The following is a 24,720-nucleotide window of genomic DNA, read 5'->3' on the forward strand; positions in this document are numbered from 1 at the left end:
CACAATTCCTTCATGTTGTTCCAACACAAATCGATTAAGTTAACTTTATTGTTTCAGCACATTTAAGTAGACTGAATGTAAAACAATTAAGTTGACCACAAAAAAACTCAAGAATTGTGTTGATTCAACTTATTTTAAATAAGTAGTATGAAAAAAAGCAGCAAAAATACTTTTTTGAGTGCTCTGAGATTAACTTAATGGATAAAAAATTGTAAAACCCCAACTATTTAGCTCTAAGTGAGCTGTAAAATTATCCAAAAAGTTGAATGTTCCTTTAAAAAAGTGAGTAAACCTACTGCCCAGTTGACTTAATTTTTACTATTATGCGCATTCAAATATTTTGGGGCCGGGCTAGATACTTTGCTCGAATCCCAATTCCTCTCCGTTTCCTGATAAGGGGAATAACTCGAGTTGGGGTGTCTCCCCGAGCTCAGAGCCCTCTCCCCGGACAGCACGCCAAATACGCTTTATTCTGAAACGATTGCAAGTGTGAACATAAAAGTCCCTACTAAAAAACGTTTGCTCGTTCTCCCCGTGTTCACGTGGGTTTTCTTCAGGTTCTCCGGTTTCCTCCCACAGTCCAAAAAACACGTAACCTATGTAAATTGAACATAACAAATTTACATCATAGTCAAGCTCTTTGCAAGCTGTATATTTCTCCTTAACCATCACATATCTGTCATTAGTCAGAAATAAGGGGAGTTCATCGAGATCTACCTGAGCTCAAACTCCCCTCTTGCCCTGCTAACGGGAGGGAGCCCAGGGCTCGGGGATCTTAAGCTCAGGGCTCTCTCCCTATTACCTTTCATCAGCTAAGTGTGAACTCTTGAAATGCACTGTAAAAAATGCTGGGTTCAAATACAATGTAGCTGTTTTTACAAATGTATTAAGTAGATTGAACATAAAACTAATACATTTTACCCCCCAAACAATTGTGTGGATTCAACTCATTTTAAATAAGTAGTTTAAACAAGCAGCAAAAAACATTTTCTAAGATTTATATTCTTATTTATAAGATTTTATGTTGGGCAACATGGTGGCTCAGTGGTTAGAACTGTCAACTTACAGCAAGAAGGTCGGTGGTTCAAGTTCTGGCTGGGCCAGTTGGCAATTCTTTGTGTATTTTTTTGCATGCTCTACCCATGTTGGCGTGGGTTTTTACAGTCCAGAGACATGCACTATAGGTGAATTGAATTAACGAAGTTGGCCATAGTGTATTTGTGTAAATGCATGTTTCCCAGTACTGGGTTGCAGCTGGAAGGGCATCCGCTGTGTAAAACATATGCTGAATAAGTTGGCGGTTCATTCCGTTGTGGCAACTTCTGATTAATAAAGGGACTAAGCTGATAGAAAATAAATGAATAAGAGATTTTATTTTTAAAAAGTGCATAATCTGGCTATTCTCTCATAAATGTAATAACTCAGTGTCAACACAGAGACAGAAAACTCAGAGTTCGAACCAATCCCTGAATGTCTTAAACTGAATTATATGAAGACGCGCATTATCAAACCAGCCAGTCTGGTCTGATTTTGACACATCTCCCTCAACTGTGGGAAGTCAGGTATTTTTGTTCCTTCCCTACTGTAGCTAATATTTAAGCAGTTCCTCTTGGCTAATAATGTTAATTAGTTAAGAAGGGTAGGATGGAATAATGGTACGGGGCGTTTTTGGGTACAGAGAGGCTCAGGAATTAATTGGATTTTGCTTGCAGGCAGTTCCTTAACAGCATGCTTAAATCAAACAGCCAGCTCAAAAAAATCAATTCCAAATTCCTGTGCCAAAAAAAGGAATAGAAAAAAAAATAATACTAAAGTTATCTCTTTTTCCAAACAACAATGCTCTTCATCCGTGAAAACGAATACATTTATTTTCCTTGCTTCAAGGGCCACAAAGAAAGTACTTGCAAAGTGTAAAGAAGAACTCTTTTGTTACGGTGCAATTATTTGGAAATTGTCTTTAGTGGAGGGAGACTGGATCCTCCTGGGACAAAATACTTTCTATTAAATTGCATACTTGTGCTTTTATGAGAATTCAGGAATAACAGCAGGGCTCGGCAGTAAGGATGGCCTGGGGCCAGTGTGAGAGCGTTTCAGACCAGTTGACAGAACTGTCACTTGCCAGTGTTGCGTTGTCACTGCGTGTTATGTTTGTTTATTATGTGCATGCTTTATTCATTTCAAGCTTAAACATTTGGTTTTCTGTGATGTATTGTAGCATTGTTCTGGCAAATTAAATATGTCACTGAGCATCACTGTAACATTATGCAGCTTGCTTGTGCAGATGAGGCTTTGTTGAAATTGTGAGAATGATTTATGGTACTATACATAGTGGAAGGATGGTTTGAAAATTCTAATATGTATATAGTGCAAACCAGTGTTTCCCAACCCTGTTCCTGGAGGCACCCCAGCAAACAATTTTGTGTTTAATAGTCGTCTAATAGACATCTAAACGTAGCCTAAAACTAAACTAGTCATCAAATAGACAGATTAGACAGACTTCCAGGGTTCATACTGTCATGGAAAACCTGGAAAAGTCATGGAATTTTGACATGGCATTTTCCAGGCCTGGAAAAGTTTTGGAAAAACAAAAATCCCCACAAAGTTTTGGAAAGGTCATGGAAATTAGTTTAACAAATATCTGTAAACTTGAATATAGGTTAGTTGTCTTTACTTCCTTTCTGTCTTTGGCCAAGAACATGGTGTCACATTATGAATGCTGCTTAAACGTTCATTCATTCATTCATTCATTCATTCATTCATTCATTCATTCATTCATTCATTCATTCATTCATTCATTCCATTCATTCATTCATTTTCCTTCAGATTAGTCTCAATTTCAGAGGTGCCACAGCGGGAACGAACCGCCATGTGTAAGCATTATCTAAATAAATTTGACATACAATAGATATATAAAATAAATGTAAACTAAATAGATTTGTTTTGTGTTTTATGATATGCTGTAATAAATTTTAGTGTGCATTATTTTTCTTATTATTTACAATGTATATAAATACATTCCATGAAACATTAGGTCATGAAAATTTACTTGAAAGACCTGGAAAAGTCATGGAAAAATCATGGAATTTTAGTTGTAAAAATGTGCATGAACCCTGGACTTCATATGTGTAGTCATTCATTTCTGTTTATTTTGATTTTCACTGACAGCCCAAATGTAGCCTTGTTTTAGCCAAGACAACTGTTTAGACATCAGACATCTATTAGACAACTTTTAAAAACAAAAAAATGCTTGCTGGGACACCAACTGTACATATTTTGGATGTGTCCCTTATCTGACCCAATTCATTTCAGACTTTGGAGTCTCTTCTAATGTTCTGATCTTTTGATTCAGGTGTGTTTGAATAGAAAGTGGTTGAAAATGTGTACTGTTGATGTGCCGTCAGTTACAAGGTTGCAAAACACTGCTGTAAACCATAGTTTTTCTCAAAAATTGTTTGTAAATGTAAAACATAATTAATCAAACAAAATTTTGTTAATTATTTTTATGACGTTTTAAATGAACTTTTATTTATAAATAATGTGTTATTTATATGCAGCTCTGTTATATATTTTTGTTTTGTATGACTAGGGCAGATTATTTATTCATTCATTTATTCATTCATTCGTTCTTTTTCTTTTCAACTTAGTCCCTTTATTAATCCGAGGTCGCCACATCGGAATGAACCACCAACTTATCCAGCATATGTTTTACGCAGCGGATGCCCTTCCAGCTGCAACCCATCTCTGGGAAACTGGGGTAGATTAGTTAGTTATAAAAATTTGGCCTGCCAAATTTTCACGGCATGAAACTGGAGAAACAATATTCCAAATTTAAATCAAAATGTTGTGATTTATATCATAAAATAACAATTGGTCAAAATGACTAAAATTATGCCAATTTTGATTAATTTTTGGTCACAATCATACCAACGTTTTCACTTCAGAACAGTTTAGAAATTAATATTTGGTGAAATAACCCTGATTTTAAATAACATCAAATAACAAAAAAATCATTGTTATTTTGACCAATTGTCTTTTTGTGATAAAAGTAAAAAATAAAAACTCCCAGTGACATTATTTTTATTCTAATTTTAGAAAAAATGTTATCAAACCTAGAATAAAACCAATATTAACATTTTACTCAAAACTCAAACCTAATAACTCTGATACTGAGATACTGTGAACATTCCCATTGTTGTAAATTTATGTAGGCACAAATGTGAACTATAAAAACCTTTCTTAAAGTTACAAAAATATGTATGTAGTTTATGCTGAAATGTAGTATGCAGGGATGATCAGTGGTATCTGGTTCGAGTCCCGTCTGGGCCAGTTGGCATTTCTGTGTGGAGTTTGCATGTTCTCCCCTTGTTGGTGTGGGTTTCCTCCGGGTGCTCTGGTTTCCCCCACATGCAATATAAAGTAAGTGAGTTGAATAAACTAAATTGTCCATAGTGTATGTGTGTGTGTGAATGGGAAAAGTGTATGGGTGTTTCCCAGTACTAGGTTGTGGCTGGAAGTGCATCCGCTGCATAAAACATATGCCGGAATAGCTGGCAGTTCATTCCGCTGTGGCGACCCCTGATGAATAAGGGACTAAGCCGAAGAAAAATGAATTAATGTAGTATGCAATTCTGGCATATATACCTACTGTCTATATTTATTTTCTCTATATAGCTGGGTCCTATTTTTCAATGTACCTTCCCTAACAATCACTCACTGAAACACAAGAATAAGACACAAGTACAAATCTGAACTACAGACCAAGAACGTCACTAACGCCAGAATTCAAAGCTGAACCAACAAAACACGACTTTCTCATCGAATCAAATATTTCAGACATCCGCTTAAGCATGTAGTACATGCAAAACCATTTTACTGCAGCAAAATGAGAGCTTGTGATTGGCCGAGACATTTGACATGGTCCAATCATCCGTCAGAACTTGCATTTGCAAAGTTGTAAATGTGAAGTAGAGCCTTTGATGACTCGTCCTCTTTTGTGAGCAACTCCTCTGATGATGAAACGCACCAAAAGAGGCGCCGCAGAGTCTTAACCAGCATGCCAATCGATTAATCTGCCAATCAGCAAAGCAGATCAAGGGAGGACATTACCACAGCGCACTACATTAAGCTAGCGCATGGTTTGAGAAATGGAGTGGAAGACAAATTACGCATGGAGGACGAATCACTCGCTGGTGTGTCTGATACCAGATACAGCTCATTAAGAACCTCTGTTTTCATCTAAATCTCTTTAAAGTCACGGCGTGTTGATCTAGCTGAGGTCAAATACAATCTGTCTGTTAGGTCTGCGTTTTCTGAAGAGGTTCTGGGTTGATATCGAATGGTCATTGTCATGACAGACTCTTCCGGCTCACCTTTGACCTTGCTGCTTTTAGCATTAGAGTGTTTTGAGTGGTTTCCAGTGTGTGAATTATACATTGACTATCAAAAAGGTTAGTTTGTTCAATACATATACAGTACACATGCATCAGTAAAACCGCAATCATATATTTAATTCAATTAATATAATTTAATAATGGTGGCAGAGTGGCTTGGTGGTTATCACTGTTGCCTCACAGCACAAAGGTCAGTGGTTCGAGTCCAGGCTGGGCAAGTTGGCATTTCGGTGTGGAGTTTGGATGTTCTGCCCGTGTTGGTGTGGGTTTCGTCCGGGTGCTCCGGTTTTTTCCCACAGTTCAAAGATATGCAGCATAGGTGAAGTGGATAAACCAAACTGGCCTTAGTGTATAAGTGTGTGAATGAGTGTGTATGGGTGTTTCCCAATACTGGGTTGCAGCTGGAAGGGCATCCGCTGCGTAAAACATATGCTGGAATAGTTGTCGGTTCATTCCGCTGCGGCGACCTCTGAAATAAAGACTAAGCCAAAGGAAAATGAATGAATAAATAATTTACTAATCAAACCTACTTAAGTTTTCAGTGTTTTAACCTTTGATTGGCTATTTTTCCAAATGTGTGATTCCCAAAGACAATCTATTTTTGATATAGAACATGCGATAACAAGTTTGCTTTAGTGCACCGATAGATAGATAAACATGAAAGACTGCACAATTTTTTTTATCGTTAACTAACATGTCTATTAAAATTAGGGATGCATTGATAAAGATACTGATATTGGTATCAGGCCCGATACTGGGCTCATGTACCTATGAAAACACACCAATACCAAAGACTGATACACTGTAGAAAATGCTGGGTTCCACACAATTGCTTCATTTCAAGAGTTCACACTTAGCTCACAATTTATACATAGCTTGTTTGGCGTGCTGTCCCGGGAGAGAGCCCTGAGCTCAAGGTATCCTCGAGCCCAGGGCTACCTCCTTTCACAGGGCGAGGGGAGACTGAGCTCAGGTCGATCTGAAACTCCCCCGCTGCTGAGGCCAAGGTGAACTTCCTGAGAATAAGACATTAGAAAAAGATTTAGGCTTATTTTATCAATAATATAGAGCACATTTGCATGGTGGGAGGAAACCAGGGAACCCGGGGGAAACCCACACGGAGAACATGCAAACTCCGCACAGAAACACCAGATGGCCCAGTGAAGACCCAACGCCATTGGTATTCTTGCTGTGAGGCAAACGTGCTAGTCATTAGGCCACCGTGCCACCCATCCTTGATAAAGGTGGAAGAAGGGGAGGAGGGGGGTTTCTTCCAGACGAAGATAGTTGTAGAGAGGAAATGAGGATATATATAGTGACTTGGGATCCTTTGATTGGAGGATCATGATTAGCTAATGTGGACCAGGTGGGTCAATCATGAGCACATGCTCCTCTCGAAATTAGTTTAACATTTAAACTTCACGTTGTCCCAACACAAATCAATTAGGTTAACTTAATTGTTTTTACAAATTTAGGTAGATTGAACATAAAACAATTCCAAAAAAAATCCCCAAAAAATCTCAAGAATTGTGTTGATTCAACTCATATTAAATAAGTAGTTTGAACAAGTAGCAAAAATCTTTTTTGAACATACATAGTAATGTCACTAACAGAACTTTCAAGAGGAGATTTCAAAAGCAGTACTTTAAATATGAGTAAAAATAAAAAATAAATAGTTTAAAAATGTTTGTACTTTGACAACCTTGTGTTAGGCAGAAAAAAAGGTTGAGGTACAGTTTTTCATAATTACAAAGAAGCTGTCCTAAAATAATTAGTCTCAATAATTGATCTCACTGAGAAATACTTGCCACATCCCCAAAGAGGTATCATATCAGTATTGGAGAGTACAAGAAAAAAATTGTCTGTATTCGGACTGTCTTTAAAAAATGTTATTGGAGCATCTCTAATAAAAATACAAAAATCTTTGCTTCTAATTTTACCTTGCCACAATGGAAAGAACCGCCTACTTATCCAGCATATGTTTTACGCAGCGGATGCCCTTTCAGCTGCAACCCATCAAAGGGAAACACCCATACACTCTCATTCACACACATACACGATGGACAATTTAGCTTATCCAATTCTCCTAGAGAGCATGCACTCAATTTTTTTTTAAAATGAGCTGAAACAACAATTCTTGAGATTTCATTGGGACAACTTAATTTTTTATGTTCAATCCACATAAATTTGTTAACACTGTTAAGTTAACTTATCTTAAGTTATCAATTTGTGTTGGGACAACATGACTGAATTGTGTGAAATCCTGCATTTTTTGCAGTGTGTCTTTGGACTTGTGAGGAAAACATTAACATTATAGCAGGCAGTGTCTATGTTTAGATGGACATCAATAATCAAATTATTTGCCTTAATCTAATTAAGACAATAATATGATTAAAGCGTTCACATGAGTTGCTTTTTGAACGTTCCTTTCATGATCCTTTTTACATGTTATAACACATAGTTTGATTAACGTCATTGCATCACCGCGCTATCCACGTTTCTTCCAGAGTTTCATGTAATTTCATTAATTATTTTTCGACTTTAACTGCAGTTTGGCAGTTTCACTTTCAGATGGGAACACTTCATTCATCCCCTGCGTGACAAACTGAGGTATTGGATGTGAGTATGTAGTAAGGACTGCTGGAATAATGTTGTTTTAATGGAATTTGATACCGAACGCCCAAAGGCAGGAAAAAAACTCCACATTTTGCGATGTGTGTGTCTGTGGTCATTCACTGACTCGGTAGGTGCAGCTAAAAATTCGTAATAATGACAAAAAATACTAATTTGTGCATCTCCTGACTTCTGTGTGCAGCCATGCTGCCGTTGTAGATGGTGTATTCTGGGAAATTTTCTTACCCCTTGGTTTCGATTGTGGTCCTGAAAAATCATTTGAAGTTCAATCTAGCATTTCCCCTTAGCCCTACACCTTCAAGTTAAAGAGAATTGGGACATTCCTACTTATTCACTTGAACGCTCAGAACAAGGGGTAGGGGTAGGGGGAAGGGCTAAGAATTGGGATTGGGCCTATAACTCTTCAATTTACTGCAATTGCACATTTCAAACTGAGATGGCGACAGAGACAAAACTTAAAGACTGCAGCTTTAAAGCAAACAATTGGCAAAAAAAAAAAAATCCCTGTCAATATAAAAGCTATTTACAGATGAAAATTCTTACATGTAGATCTTTGAAAAAAGAAATCACTATAGCACATTCTGATCCCTTTTTATCATGTTATATGGTAGTTGCTATGGTATGATGATTTCCAGGTCTTCTGGGTAGTTAAAGTATGTGGTATTCTGATATCTACATCACTGATATATTTTTTAAAACCTGTTTTATCACTCTGCAAGCTAAACTTGACAGACGGAATGGTACGTGTGAGTTACACACAGTGGTTTAATAATTAAGGTTAGGTTCAAACAGAGTTTATTCATTTCTCAAGTACGTGTTTGTGCTCTGTATCGCAGTGTGTATGTTATGAGAGTTTCTGTAGGAAAGCTTTCCCACTATTGAAGCGTATCTTTAAGAAGGACTAAAAAGATCCACTTGAGTTCTTCATAGAGGGGGGTGGCACTAAGCTTGAAAACTGGCACCACAACACACACACATGCCCGATGGACCAACAACCCCTGCTAAAGTAAGAAGCTATTCAGAGCCGGAGAGCTCTTCATTTGTTTCCCATGCTTTAACACAATCTCTGTTGTGTTTGCAATGTTTGTGGCTTGGTTCTGGGCTATGTATTAAAATACTACAGGTTCAGTTTTAAATCATTTGAAGATGATGTATAAAATGGTCTGCAGGATAATCTCAAGAATTTGTAAATTATTTCACTTTCGTACATCAAGGCTGAAAGCTGGTGTTAAAGCAACTTTGGGATTGTTTGTTCAATTACTTCAGCAAATTACCATATGTAAATTCTCATCTGCTACTGACATGAATGATACTTAAAACTGTGCTGACTGAGTAAAAGTGTGCTACATTAGCAAAGTGATAAAAATAATGGTTTTCACTTTCAGTGTACCAGGGCTGTATGATTTTTGCAATGCAGAAAAATTGAGGAAAATTAACATATATCCAGCTGGGCATGCAAACTTGCTTGTAGAGCTCCTGCTAAAATCTGTAAATATAAAAACTCAGTTGAAATATGTTGTCTGTCTGCATGTTGTATGTGTAATTGAATGCCACATTTTTAAAATAATAATAATAATAATTAAAAAGCATGCTGGTGGTGTTTACAGCAAAGTCAAGTAAAGGGGGTCGAGCCTTCTCGTTTATGGCTCCTAAACTCTGAAATAGGCTTCCTGATAATGTCAGAGGCTCAGACACACTCTTGCAGTTCAAAACTAGATTAAAACTTATCTTTTTAGTAAAGCATACACTCAATGCCTCATATAACATTATGATATATGAATGTGCTCCACGCAGGTTTTTACATCTCTTTTATATACACTATGGACTACAGCTACGCTAATTATTCTCTTTATTCTCTATTTCCACCTCGGGATACTCATCTATTTTTAGATTTAGATTTTTTAGATTTTTTACTCATCCCGAGGCCCCCAGAGACTATGCAGCGCCACTGATATGATCCAAGACCAGCGACGAGATGATCCCATGGTTTCCATAATCCTGGATCAGGACGTGTCTTGAGATGCTGCTGCTGTGGTGGTCATGGAGGAGTGGAGAGCATGAGACTGATTCCTGTGACGCTCCAGGGACAGATGAGTCTTGTTGACGTCCAGATTCTCCAGCCTCTGGCGCCTAGACTGCAGCTCTGCGTAAGACGTTTGGCCATAGGAGAAATGGTCGTGCCCAACTGAGCCTGGTTTCTCTCTAGGTTTTTTAATTATTCACTTTCGTAAAGTTTTTCCTCGCTGCTGTCGCCACTGGCTTACATGGTTCGGGACCTGTAGAGCTGCGCATCGATGGATTTGCTCTTCAGTGTTTGGACTCTCAGTAGTGAATATTAAACCACATTAAACTGAACTAAACTGAAATGAACTTAAACACTGAAAACTGGACTGACACTGTTTTAATTTTCTATAATCTTCTATGTGAAGCTGCTTTGACACAATCTACATCGTAAAAGCGCTGTACAAATAAAGGTGAATTGAATTGAATTGAATTGAATCATCTGTCTCACACCTACATAAGCTTTGGGGATAATCAGTAAAAAGAATGCATTTTCCCAAAACAGTGAGAGGATTTGAAGACTGATTATTATAATTGTTAACTTTTTGAGCATATGCACAATGTCAAATTAAATGCTACTCAGCCTCGTCATTCATTCACAGAGATGTATAAAGTACTAGAGACCCAGACTTAAGTAAAAGTACAAGTACTCTATCAAAAAGTGACTTGAGTAGAAGTAAAAGTGCTCTTTAAGCACCATACTTAAGTGGAAGTACTAAAGTATTCAACATTTTTTGTACTTAAGTATTGCAAGTAGTTTATTTCAAAATTTACTACTCAAGTACTGAAAGTAAAAGTACAAGTATTGTGTAATGTAGTTATTAAAGAATGCAGTCAAAAGACATCATATTGTTTTGTTTATTTTAAATCTCTTTTTTGGGGGCACGTCATTAAGCAGAATGAAAAGAAACATGACTTACAATACTGTTTTTCTCTCACGCTTGAACCACAGATCTGACCGATTATAACAGCTTTAACACACACCTTTCAAAGTTGTGTGTCACAAAAACAGTCCATAATCCACTCAAAACGCTATTGAAACCCATTTTCGGAGCACAAATTACTGGTTGTAAACGCTGTAAACGAACGTTCTAATTCACTTGATTTTGATTTTATTGTAAAAAAAAAAGAAAACGTGTATATTACTGTGTTAAATGAAAATCTGAAATATTTTATGGCTTATGGCTATGATTTAGTATTCAAAAATGTTTCATTTTGATTATGTTTTAATTAAATTGGTCTTAAACTTCATATTTTTATAGTATATTTATTCATTCTGGTACTTTTACCATAAACCAACATCTCAACCATTTGGTAGAGGCTGATATTTTAGAAATTATGGGATGTGTTGGGGGAAAATGTATTGATTGTGTTAACTAGCGACATTAGGAGTTAAGAAATGCAATAAATAAAAAAATTCTATTGGTTTTTGTCTTGGTGTGACAGTTAAATGGTTACTTGTAATATAATTGTGTCCTTTAATACAGCAGTAAGATATATGAACTGTACCTTTAATTTGACCCGCTCAAAGAAAACACTCTTTCTGAATGTATCAAACAAAACTCATGCACAGAATGAGCATTTATAGCAAATAAACTAATGTAAATATTCTCCCGCCTGCTTTTTAAACGCTGACAGGCGAGGTCTTACACCCCTTTGGTTATTGTCTTCACCTTCTGAACAGAAAGGGCTGCTATCGGCTTTACAAATGAAAGCGTTGTTCACTGATGGCGGGAAGAACAGCCGCGGTTACAGTCTACTGTATGTATGTATAATACGCGGTTATCACAGGTAATCTATAATAGACACAGTGGAGAAAACTTGCACCTCATACACTCCTACCAGGCCAGCGGGTCAAATGTCCAAAGTGAGAGAGGCAGAGATGGAGTCTCACAACATTTCTCAGTAGTAGTGAAATAGCGGCTCGTGTGCTGTGCCGCCTTCACTCGCCCTCGCGCCTCCGTCCTTCGCCATAGTATTGCGACACCGCACATAGGAGATAAATGACGTCAGTACGTAATAACCCGTTATGATATATTACTGAACCGATATCGACCATTTTGACACCTCTAGTAACGAGTAACGATGCAGCTCATAAAAAATCTATCGGAGTAAAAGTATTAAACTCATCGAAAATATGTACTTAAGTAAAAGTGGAAGTAGGAGAAAAAAACAATACTCCAGTAAAGTACAGATACTGCCTTTTAGTACTTAAGTACAGTAGTGAAGTAGTTCTACTTCGTTACTATACATCTCTGTTCATTCATTCATTTTCTTTTTGGCTTAGTCCCTTTATTAATCGTGTCACCACAGTGGAATGAACTGTTAACTTATCCAGCATATGTTTTACACAGCGGAGACCCTTCCAGCTGCAACCCATCACTGGGAAACACCCATACACTCTCATTTACACTCATACACTACAGACAATTTAGCTTACCCAATTCACTTGTACAGCATGTCTTTGGACTTGTGGGGGAAATCGGAGCACCCGGAGAAAACCCATGCGAAAGCAGGGAGAACATGCAAACTCCCAACTGACCTAGCCGAGGCTCGAACCAGCGACCTTCTTCCTGTGAGACTACCCACTGCGCCACCATGTCGCCCCAGCCTCGTCATATTTGTTGCAAAATTACAGTTTCCATCAATTCCACTTTAAATATTTTTGTAACTATTGTTTTGCTGGATACAACCTATGCTTATAGGCTTAAAGGATATTTATTTAATTGTATTTCTAAAATAATATTTCAGTGGTAATATGATAATTTCAGTGACCACACTTTTCTACAGCAAATCAATACATAATTTTATAAAGAGATCCAATAAGAATGGATAAAAGGCAGGTCTGTAGGCAGGGTTCGGATGTTTTGAAAGACTCCACAGACAAAGGTCCAGAATTTGTCTCGTACATGAGCTCATTTGTCCTATTTTGACTGCTCTGCTATCATAAATAGTGAAAATAACCCATGGAGGAAAGCTTTAAAGCTGTGGTCAGACTAGAGTTTGAGCTTGCGAAATTCTGTGGTACGGTGCTGCGAAAAGGGGCGGGATTACGCAGTGAACTGCAAAACTTGTTGCACGACCTTGCGTTTTCGGTGTGGCGCATTCGCGTGTGTATGAATGGAAGTCTATGGGGAGAAAAGTCTAGTGTGACCACTGCTTAAGATGGATATTTGATGTAAGTGACGTCATCGTTCACTACCGAGCAACTGTATTGTTGTAAAATAATAATAAAAAAACATTTTACAAGTAACTTTTATTGTAAATCTTGGACCTTTTCCTTGAAAGAAAGGATCACCAATAAAAAGGTGTGAAGCGCCAAAATAAATTTTTGCAGCACTTTAAAGTTAATTTGAATACTAAATTTGGCTGTTGTTGGTGACGCAGTGGCGCAGTAGGTTGTCCTGTCTCACAGCAAAAAGGTCGCTGATTCGAGCCCGGTCAGTTGGCGTTTCTGTGTGGAGTTTGCATGTTCTCCCTGCGTTCGCGTGGGTTTCCTCCGGGTACTCCGGTTTCTCCCACAGTCCAAAGACATGTGGTACAGGTGAATTGGGTAGGCTAAATTGTCCGTAGTGTATGAGTGTGAATGAGTGTGTGTGGATGTTTCCCAGAGATGGATTGCAGCTGGAAGGGCATCCTCTGCTTAAAAATGTGCTGGATAAGTTAGCGGTTCATTCTGCTGTGGCGACCCCAGATTAATAAAGGGACTAAGCCAACAAGAAAATGAATGAGTGAATGAATTTGGCTGTTGTTATCCATAATTTTAAAATTTACTTCTTTACAAGAGAGGCTAGAAAAATTGGGGAGCTCTACATTATTATGTTTTATTTTTTTTATTATTTAAATGGCTAAATTCTTACCGAGGAAAGTTGATTATGCTGGCCAGTTTGTTATTTGCCTAATAAATGACAATAGACTAAACCATTTTTGATTTAACAACTTTAACAGATTCCTCTTTTTGTCTAATAGTAGCCTATATGATGTGCTAAATTTGTATTTTAAAAATAACAAGTATAAATAAGTTTGTTTTTCATCTTTCTTTATTTTAAATACATCAAAGTAGTGTGGTTAAGTACATCTAAGTACATCAAAAAGTGTGGTTATGATGACCATCCAGTAAGCTAATGGAGAAAAAAAATTCTTAAAATGTCACTAAAGTGCATAATTAAATATAAAATTAGGTGATTAACTGCAAAAAAGTTCACATTTTGAGAAAAAAGAAACACCCCTTTCATTAGGCTGGTACAGTAACAATTTATTTTGGGGGGAAAGTAGCTTTATTATTACTCTTGGCATTTAATTAGCTGGTTCAGGTGTGTTTAATTAGGTGGGAGCCAAACTATTCAGGTCTTCCAGATACAGAAATCAGGATTGGATGCACCTGCTATGTGTCGGCTTGAATACAAACATGAATGAAGCAAGTTTACGTTTTATTAGTAAAGTACTCTCAGTCAGCTTTGTGAGTCGTTTTCTTGTTTTGTTTAGTTTCTCTTTCTATGATGGCGCAGCTTTCTTTATAACGAAATTAGCCGTTTTGGCGCTTTTAAATGTGACGTTTAAGTACTGCAGCATAGTCTCATATCAACGGACAGCCCGGAGGAGTGCACGCGAACATGTCCTTTCACTTCACTGCTAATTACGGCTCAAAACAAACCTGGATAAACATCAGAAGGTATGTCGAAATGTATAGTCTTGTGGATGCTAGGTGAGTACATTGTGCAAGGAGCTTGTGAACAATATGTCATGTAGCTTACTGTTATGTTTACAATACCTCAGCATTTCATTAAAACATTCTTATTTCGACACTTCTGTTTTTCCCCACAAATTGTATTCTTTGGTTACTCTCTGAATGTTGATCCTTCTCATTGTAAGTTTATTAATTTATTGCTTTTTTTGGCAAAATTTTACATCCATAAAAGTAATTTTTTTCAAGAAACACCCTTTTTATTTTCAGAAAGGACTTTGATATATATGTGAACTCCTTAAAAGACTCTAACATATATTGCATGTAAAACTCCTTCTTGGTGTAAATCATTTAAATTTGTTTAATTTGCTGGAGTTTTATTTATGTAACCCTTTTTGGCTCTTTGCTCATATTGTATCTTTGTATAATGTTCTTTCTTGCATAATAATAATAATAATAATAATAATAATAATAATAATAATAATAATAATAATAATAATAATAATAATAATAAATACCTCAGCAAAGCCCTTAATGTCTGTAGCTGAATCTTGAGTAGAAAAAAATTGAGAATATTGAAAAATGTGTTATGTTGCGTTTAGTATATATTTATCTGCCAAGGTAAAATGTTTGTACGTTTTATGACCGCTATAGCCACAATTTAAATAATGCTAACTATTTCAAAGCTTATAATTCAGCAACTAATTTAAGTATTATTGGTTGATACACAGAGTGTCTGAGTCTTTAAAATGTGTGTTTTTTTAATGTGTGCAACTATGTGAGTTTAGCTTTCTTTTTAATACTCACGAATAAATATGAAGCATAATAATACTCTGTATAGGTATCACGTTTCATGGCACAATAATCGATAACCTTTTTTATGGTATTATCACAGGATTTTAATTGATTGCAAAAGGTGCATGGACAAATTTCATTGTCATCCTCTTAATTACTAGTTTAATGCTTTTTTGAATAACAAAAACCTATTTTACCAAAAAATTATGCCATCTAAATAAATGGTAATCTATTTTATTTTTATGTGTTCATTAATTTGATGTAACACAATATTAAGTGTAGGCTACTGTAGTACTGCATCCTTTTTTGCATGATTCAGAGGAGTGTTTGACAATAATAAATGTGTTGCAGATTAAAGAAAGTCCTTTGAGCAGCCATAGCGGAGAGGCACAATTAAATATTAAAAGTGCTCCTCTAACAGCTGTAAGGCCACTGATCCATAAACACGACACTGTGGTATAGCTGGAAAAACTACAAACGCAGCAAAATCCAAAGATTCAAGCTCGGGGATGAGTTCTGCAAGACAAAGTGACCTACACAATATGTTTTATTGAGACTTTTGCTCGACTCCAAAGCAACTTGCAATTTCCTGAGATATGAAATGGAGTTGTGTGAGTTTGCCATTAATCGCATTCTATGGATTAAGATATTCGGAGAGCTGGAGAGAGCAGAGAGATAAAGTGTATGTCAGGATGCTGTGACTCAGCGGGGAAAGTGGCCCTGCAGTGGCGACTTAGAGAAGCACTGTCAGGAGCCATAGACTAAAGCTGATAAAACACATCATTTATTTAGACACACACTCGCAAAATAGATCAATCTACTGACACAATCAGCATTGTACTCCTGAAAACACAAAGCAGTTAGTTTCGTTTTGGGCTACGTGCCCAAACTTTTCCAGTCAAACTGTGATCCCTCCTGCCAAGCCTCCGTCGCTGTCAGTAATTACTATCATTAGAAAGTCTTCATTCCAGTCTGGGAGAGATGTGCGTTACGCTATGTTTAACATCTCAGTCGTTTGCGATGTAGACTGCTTCAGTCACTCAGCACATTCTGAAAAGGAATTTTAAGGCAGACACCAAATCTCCTGTTCATTGGTGCCCCGAACCTGAACCTACTTGAATCAAATTTGTTAAAAAAAAAAACTTTAAAGGAAATGATGCCAGCTTTTAGATCTTTTAAAGGGACAGTTCACCCCAAAATGACATTTTACTCACCCTCAAGTGGTTTCAAACCTTCGTGACATTTGTCTTGTTGACATTTGACTATGTTCAAGTGTTTTACAGTACATTTGATTTTTAAAATGAATTCATTTACATATTTCATTAGTTAATTATAAGTTTAGTTTGTAATTATTCTCAGCATTTGATTCATTGCATACAATAAATACTTCATTTCAATAATTTAATATTGATACCGTTTTTTTAAATCTGTAAAGTCAAAAACGACAAATACGTTTTATTTATTTTAGCAAACTAACCGTATGCCTCTTTTTGTTTCAGAGATGAGGTGAATACGAATTGGTGAAGGTGAGTAAATAATCTGAGATCTATCTGTCTTTATTTAGTTGGGGAAAAAAAGGAAAAAAAGTGATGCCTGCTTTTAGATCTCTTAAAGGGATAGTTCACCCAAAAATGACATTTTACTCACCCTCAAGTGGTTTCAAACCTTTAAGTTCCTTTATTCTGCTTAACACAAAAGAAGATATTTTGAAGATATCTGAAAACCTGTAACCATTAACTTTCATTGTAGGAAAAACAAATTCTGTGGAAGGTTTCTAGCATTCTTCAAAATATCTTCTTTTGTGTTCAGCAGAATACAGAAACCCAAACGAGTTTGGAACAAGTGAATGTTCAGTTTTAGGATTTTTGCTTTGTGACATTTGTCTTGTTGACATTCTGGTGTTTTACATTTGATTTTTTTTAAATGTATTTATTTACATATTTCATTAGTTAATTATTAGTTTAGCTTGTAATTATTCTCAGCATTTGATTCTGCATTATTGTAATAATTTGTGTAATACTTCATTGCAATTTATTATTGATACCATTTTTTTTAGCTCTAAACACAAAGACAAAATATTATTTATATTTGGCAAGCGGCTGTAATTGTATGCCACCTTTTTGTTTTTGTTTTGTCTGCTTAACACAAGAGAGGGTATTTTGAGGAAAGCTGAAAACCTGTAACCATTGACTTCCATAGTAGAAGAAATGAGTTCTATGGAAGGTTTCCAGCATTCTTCAAAATATCATCTTTTGTGTTCAACAGAATATAGAAACCCAAACAGGTATGGAACGAGTGAATTTTCTGTTTTAGGTGAGCTAGACCATTACGGATTTTTGCTTTGTGACATTTTTAAAAAATGTAGTAATTTATGTACTTGATTATTAGTTTAGTCTATAATTATTCTCAGTGTTAATTCTGCATTATTTTAATACTTTTTATAATACTTCATTGCAATACAATACATATTGAAATAATTTTTGGTCACACTTTATTTTGATGGCCTGTTTGTTGAATTAAGTTACATTGCATCTAAATGTAGACTGTTAGGTTGAGGTTAGGGTTAGTGTAAGTTGACATGCACTTGAAAAGTGTCTTATAGTCAGTTAAATATCTGTTGAAAAAGCAGTATCAGAAGGTATTAAGCAGACAGTCTACTAATACTCAAATGGGCCATCAAAATAAAGTGTTACCAATTTTTTTTTAATCTGTAAATGGAGTAAAGCATGACACAAAAAATTGAATTCATAACGTTTATTTATTTTTAGCAGACTAACCGTATGCCCCTGTTTTTTTGTTTCAGAGATAAGGTGATATTACGAATACAAATTGGAGAAGGTAAGCAAATAATCTATTTATTTATCTGTCTTTATTTTGTTATTGTTATATAGTTATAGTTTGGTCTGACATTATTTACAATACAGAGAACCATGATCTGTTTTTATTTTTCTTAAAATAATTGTTCAATCAAAAATTAGCATTGCGTTATCCTCTTATCACCCTAATGTAACACAAAAATACAAATTATAAATAATATATGACATAGAAAAGTAGCTATTTGAAATGACTGTGCAGCTAGACATTGAGTTAAACTTGAGAGCTGGACCAGTCTGACTTGTGAATGAATCATTCAGATTCACTCAGTGAACTGATTCATTAATAAGATCAGCGTCAACAGAATGAAGATTTTCAAGACGCGTGTTAAATGTGTTAACACGTGTTAAAAAAAATTTGGGGGATGTCAGAAGTGTTGTTGTCATTCAGATTTGGGAAGACACAAGGGTGTGTGAACTATGAAAAAATTTCATATCACATTTTGATGAACTGCCCCTTCAAGACCTAATCTGACCCAAAGGAAGAATCAAATGTTCTTATATTTAAGATTGTTACCTTTTGTTATTATACTAGCCTTGTAATCCCCTTAACCAAAAAAAACTGTTGCTGGATTTAAGCCTAAACCTAATTGGCAGAATTGACACCCCGTAGTGTTGGTCTGCGCTAGCAAAAAAGAAACATTCAGTACTTGAATATTTTTATCATAATAATTTGTTAGCATCTGGTTTGAGACTCTGTTTGCTTTGTAAATGTGAGATTGTAGAGCTCTGTAGAGTGTAGAAGTGCTCTGCAGCAACACTGCTCCTCCAAAACAGGAAAAAAAAAACTACAAAGCTGTTCTTTTTTGCTCAGAAATGGATTTACTTGGCAGCGAGTGGGACTGCCAGACTGCTGAAATCTCTGCATATCACTTTCTCTTTCTCTCTGCATGCACACAGACAGACACACTCAAACATCTCTTTATTGATTTGATGCATGACTTATGCAACAGAATTGGTGTTTTGATGGAGCCTGAAGAGGCTAGCCTACTTTATAAAATCACTTTCAGCGGGAACGCCACACTCTGGCAGCCGCCGAGTGATGCATTTTGACATGCTCATTCTTCTCATTATGATCTGACGCTACTCTTACTCTTTCACAATTATGCTTTTCAAAGCAAATGCCATGCACTTTGGAAGAGTGCGTTTGCATGCATGTATGCAAGCATGTGCAACCATGCAGCATACCTGTGATGCATATGTATGAATATTACAGCGCAGTGATGGCATCTTTAGTTTTCAGCTCCATACTCTTTCCATATTAATGAATATGAAGGCAAGGCTTTTGAAAGCTTGATGGGGCCTTGGAGTCTCTTACTAAAGCAGAATTTCTAACAGAGCTCTGCACCCATGGGCTTCGTCGCAGGGAAAAACGCAGTCTAACAAAGGTAGACTTCCTAAGCGGAGAGAGAACACATGCGTAGGAGGAAGAAAAATATAAGCACTCAGGATGCTTTAACGCTTATGGAGATAAACAGCATCCGCATCAGTGAGCTCACAAATACTTCAGCTGTGTTCGCAGTGGTTTACATGGCTGCCGTTTTGGACTTGGACTTGTTGTGAGTTGTTCAGAAATACATGCTGTTGCTGACATTGTCCATAACGTGAAACTTCTGAAATCATGAAATCCGTAGCTACTTTTATATCATCATCATCATCATCATTTAAAAGTCATTCCTAATGTGTTTGTAATAGAGCTAGAGCTCTCAGTCTCATTTAACGCTCATCTGGCTGACTGATAGCCAGCATATGTGCAAGTCTAGTTATAGCGCGCTGAGCTGTGGAGGAACTTATTTACATGCGCTGAGTGGACCACACTGTTGAAAGGCTAATTATTAGTGCACAGCACTTTACCGCATCATATTCAGTAAATGTAGGCCCATCCAATCTTACACAAGGTCGTCTTGCATCTTACTAATTCAAACTCCCACACAAGCACACGTGTACAAAACGGCCCAATGCACAAACATGCATGCTGATGGAAAGATGCACGCCTGTGCACACATGCATATAAGCTCAAGTCCCAGCAGACACTTTGAATAATAACTTTGACGCATGCTAATTAGGAAACACTATTATGTGCACATGAACATGTGTAGTTTTATTATAAGCTGTACATTCCACGCACGCCTGCATGGTCATAGAACGTATGCAGTGTAATCTTTACACAGAGCACACTCTGAGGCATTTCAACTAGGTGATCCGCTGTGTTCAAGGCCAACTCCTCCAGACCAATAACAATGATTTCTTTAGCACACCCACATTCTCACACAATCCACATATATTCAGCTGATTTTCAGTCATCACATCCAAACAATATATTCTGCAAAATGTTGATCGTACTAAGGAAATAAAAAGGCAAATACACTACTGTATATACAGTACATGGGTGTTTGTATATGTATGGATTTACAATGAAGTTATGTGATTTGAGAAACATGATTTTTGTTGATACTGTAAATTATTGGTGGCATTTCTTCCTCATTTTCAATAACTATTGTCATTTTTAGGTTGGGCCTTTTGAATTTTATTTTTCCAAAAAAAAAAAAAAACATATATACACACATAGATAGATAGATAGATAGATAGATAGATAGATAGATAGATAGATAGATAGATATACAGTTGCAATCAGCATTATTAGCCCATTTTGAAGGTCTTTTTAAATATTTCCCAAATGATGTTTAACAGAGCAAGGACATTTTCACAGTATGTCTGATAATATTTTTTTTTCTTCCGGAGAAAGTCTTATTTGTTTTATTTCGACTAGAATAAAAAAACATTTTAAAAAAACATTTTAAGGTCAAAATTATTAGCCTCTAAGCTATTTTTTTTGATTAGTCTACAGAACAAACCATCATTATACAATAACTTGCCTAATTACCCTAACCTGCCTAGTTAACCTAATTAACCTAGTTAAGCCTTTTAAAAGTCACTTTAAGCTGTATAGAAGTGTCTTGAAAAATGTCTAGTTAAATATTATTTACTGTCATCATGGCAAAGATAAAATAAATCAGTTATTACAAATGAGTTATTAAAACTATTATGTTTAGAAATGTGTTGGGAAAATCTTCTAATAATTCAGGGGGTTAATAATTCTGATTGCAACTGTTTATACAGTAGACAAGATTAAAAGATGATTCCTTGGATTTACTAAATTATTTTAAGTAGTTGTTTTGATCAATTTATTTGGGCTGAATTTAAACAAATAAATTAAGTTAAACATTACTAAATTTAGTTTAAATTCAACACATAAATAATTTGCAACAGTTTTGCAGACAACTTTTTCAGTGTATGTTTAAAACGACAACTTTTTGTCATCTCTCTCTCTCTCTCTCTAATATTCTAATATTTTAGTCACCAAACATCTTTAGAAATTGAATGATAATACAATTTGAATTTAAGCTAAATATTGCAAGAAAAATTACAACCTACAGAATTTCAAGTACATTTTTATTTTTATTTTCTTATTTTTCCTTGTTTAAATTTGGATTTAATATTTTTCTATAACATAAATTTAAGTGTCCTAGGTTTTGGACCGTATATTATATTTATATATATATATAAATATAATATAATAATATAATATAATATTGTATAGCTTCCTAATAAAAATATGAATTTAAAAGATAGATTTGTGAGGGATGTACTTGTATATGCAGAGCACTGTGTATAGTGTAGATAGTGAAGTTGTTGTTGTTTTTTCTTGTTGTTAAATTCTTCAGTTCAATATATCAATACAAAATATGCATGAATTGTCTGTGCGTAATTCCTTACATTTTATACATCCCTCTAAGATTACATTTTCTCCTGCAACCCTGGACAGCACAGACCTTCTTTGCCTTTTTTTAAGCGGTTGCATTTCATTTAAAGTCCCTCCACATTTGTGTATTCTATTCTGTAGTGTTCTCCAGGTTAACAAACTCCTGCTAATTAACATTCCGAACAAGTTAAAGCCACACCTCTGTTGCGTGCAGAATATCAGATTATCATCAGGCTTTACAACCTCACATCTCACTATAACATTCATTGCTTCAACCCTAACGCAACAGAGATATTAAAATTCAGCGCAGACCCTCGACGCAATAAATTATGAATCATCCTCGTCTTTTCTCTGGTTATCTTACAGATCCAGGTGAAGTCTAAAGCACAGTTGCCACACCGTTGCTGAAGCCTATGAATGAAAGGATGCAAAAAAAAGAGAGAGACTATATACAAATGAGACCCTTATTTATTGTTTTTGGCTATAAAGAATCTAACAGGTGCATTGATGGGGGGACTGTTCTCCTGGAAATACCACCAGTGATTGTGTGTCTTAATCAAAGGCATAATAATTCATGTTAAATTATTCACCTGAAACCTTTCAGTCAACAGCAGCAATAATTTCTTAAGTTATCCAAGTGAGGGTCTTTTAGCACTAGTAAACAGTAACACCCTTTTCAGGCTTCCTGAACAACTGCATGTAAAGAGATATTTTTACAGCAACAAATGCAAGAAGTCCTACAAAACTTCTGAACTTGTTTTTTTTTTCTCTCTCCAGGTGTATACTCTCAACCTCTTTTAAAATATTGAGGTATTTTCTTGGTCAGTTTTTTTTTGTAGAATCGAACAGTTTCCCTAAATTATTAGCCCTCCTTTTTATTTTTCCCCCAATTTCTGTTTAATGGAGATAATATTTTTTTCAACACATTTGTAAACATAATAGTTTTAATAACTCATTTTTAATAACTGATTTATTATATCTTTGCCATGATGACAGTACATATTATTTGACTAGATATTTTTCAAGACACTTCTATACGGATTAAAGTGACATTTAAAGGCTTAATTAGGTTGACTAGGCAGATTAGAGTAATTAGGCAAGTTATTTTATAACGATGATTTGTTCTGTAGACTATCAAAAAAAAAAAAAATAATAGCTATTAATAATAATATATATAGCTTGAAAGGGCTAATAAAATTGACCTTAAAGTGTTTTTTTTTTATTTAAAACTGCTTTTATTCTAGCCAAAATAAAGCAAAAAGACTTTCTCCAGAAGAAAAAATATTATCAGACATACAGTGAAAATTTCCTTGCTCTGTTAAACATCACTTGGGAAATATTTAAAAAAAGAAAAAAATCCAAAGGGAGGCTATTAATTCAGACTTCAATTGTATAAATGCCTGCAAATGATTGTTTTGATTTATTTTGAAATGCAAAGTGGTTCAATGACTTATGTTAATGGCGTTAGTGTGAAGTAAAATCCATCACTCACAGACATGCTCAGGATTTGTTTAGGACCATGCAAAGTTTACACGTGCCATCCTCATGTGAGGAAGAGTCCCTTTAAACCCCATATGTAAGTTTGAAACATTTGTTGTTTTGCCCACATTTCTATGCATCGCCGTATAATCATAAATATATGATGTCAAGTCAGCCTTGATTATATGTCTGCACCTCTGCACTTTTCCTTATCTCCATTATCAATTTTAAATATTTATATATTTTTTGCATTCAATCTCTTCCCATTTCTTCAGTATTATAAAACCGCAGCAATGCTCATTTAAAATTCAGTGTGTAAAAAAAGATGCATTACCTCTGGTAAATATTCCTTTTGTTGGCTATCTTGCATTTTTCCTCTTCTTTGCTGTATTTCAAACTGTTCCTTAACTCCGTTTGTGTGGGTCCACACGCGGGAAGCGGCTGACAACACTGCCCTCACTCATCAGAGAGCGAGCGAGCGACCGAGAGAGAGCAAGTGAGAGAGAGAGAGAGAGAGAGAGAGAGAGAGAGAGAGAGAGAGAGAGAGAGAGAGAGAGAGAGAGAAATAGTGCCGTTGCTGTAGTAGAAAACACACACGTCTGGCGTTCGGGATGCTGCCTCGCCTCAGGATGCTTCTGTCTCCTAGCAACAACAATCGATCTAGAGAGGATGCATTTTTTATTGGCCAAAGAGAGAAAACTCACCTTTAAACAATTAATACGAGTTGCACGCTCAAACGGATAAAGATCAGCTAGCTAGATAATGCATTTGGGAGGGTGGAAGGTACCGAGAGAGAGAGAGAGATCTTCAAACATAACCTACAGGAGCACATGGTCAGGGTCTCAGGTGTGCTACGATTCTATCCCTTGTCACATCAGTCATAATGGGGTGTTAATGCATAGATCAACATTATGAATTGCATATTTTTCAATTGCACATGGAAACGCAATGAAACATTGATCTGTTATGAGTGTGAAATGAGCTCAGCCCACCGACAGCAGTGCGCAGTGAATGTTAGATATGCAGCCAGATCATTTTCAT

The 24,720-nt window shown here is 35.9% G+C and overlaps 1 protein-coding gene across 1 annotated transcript in view; it reads right to left on the bottom strand.

The window, feature by feature from the left end:
* The window catches only part of grm3 (glutamate receptor, metabotropic 3), a 79,038-nt gene extending 54,931 nt beyond the window's left edge, over nt 1-24,107 (bottom strand). Inside the window, exon 1 of the mRNA XM_056478118.1 lies at nt 24,014-24,107. The gene's annotated coding sequence lies outside the window, so the exon portion shown is untranslated. The remainder of the gene's footprint in view (nt 1-24,013) is intronic.
* Nucleotides 24,108-24,720: the final 613 nt, after the last annotated feature.

The sequence above is a fragment of the Danio aesculapii genome, chromosome 18 (assembly GCF_903798145.1).
Source record: "Danio aesculapii chromosome 18, fDanAes4.1, whole genome shotgun sequence".
NCBI classification, from domain to species: Eukaryota; Metazoa; Chordata; class Actinopteri; order Cypriniformes; family Danionidae; genus Danio; species Danio aesculapii.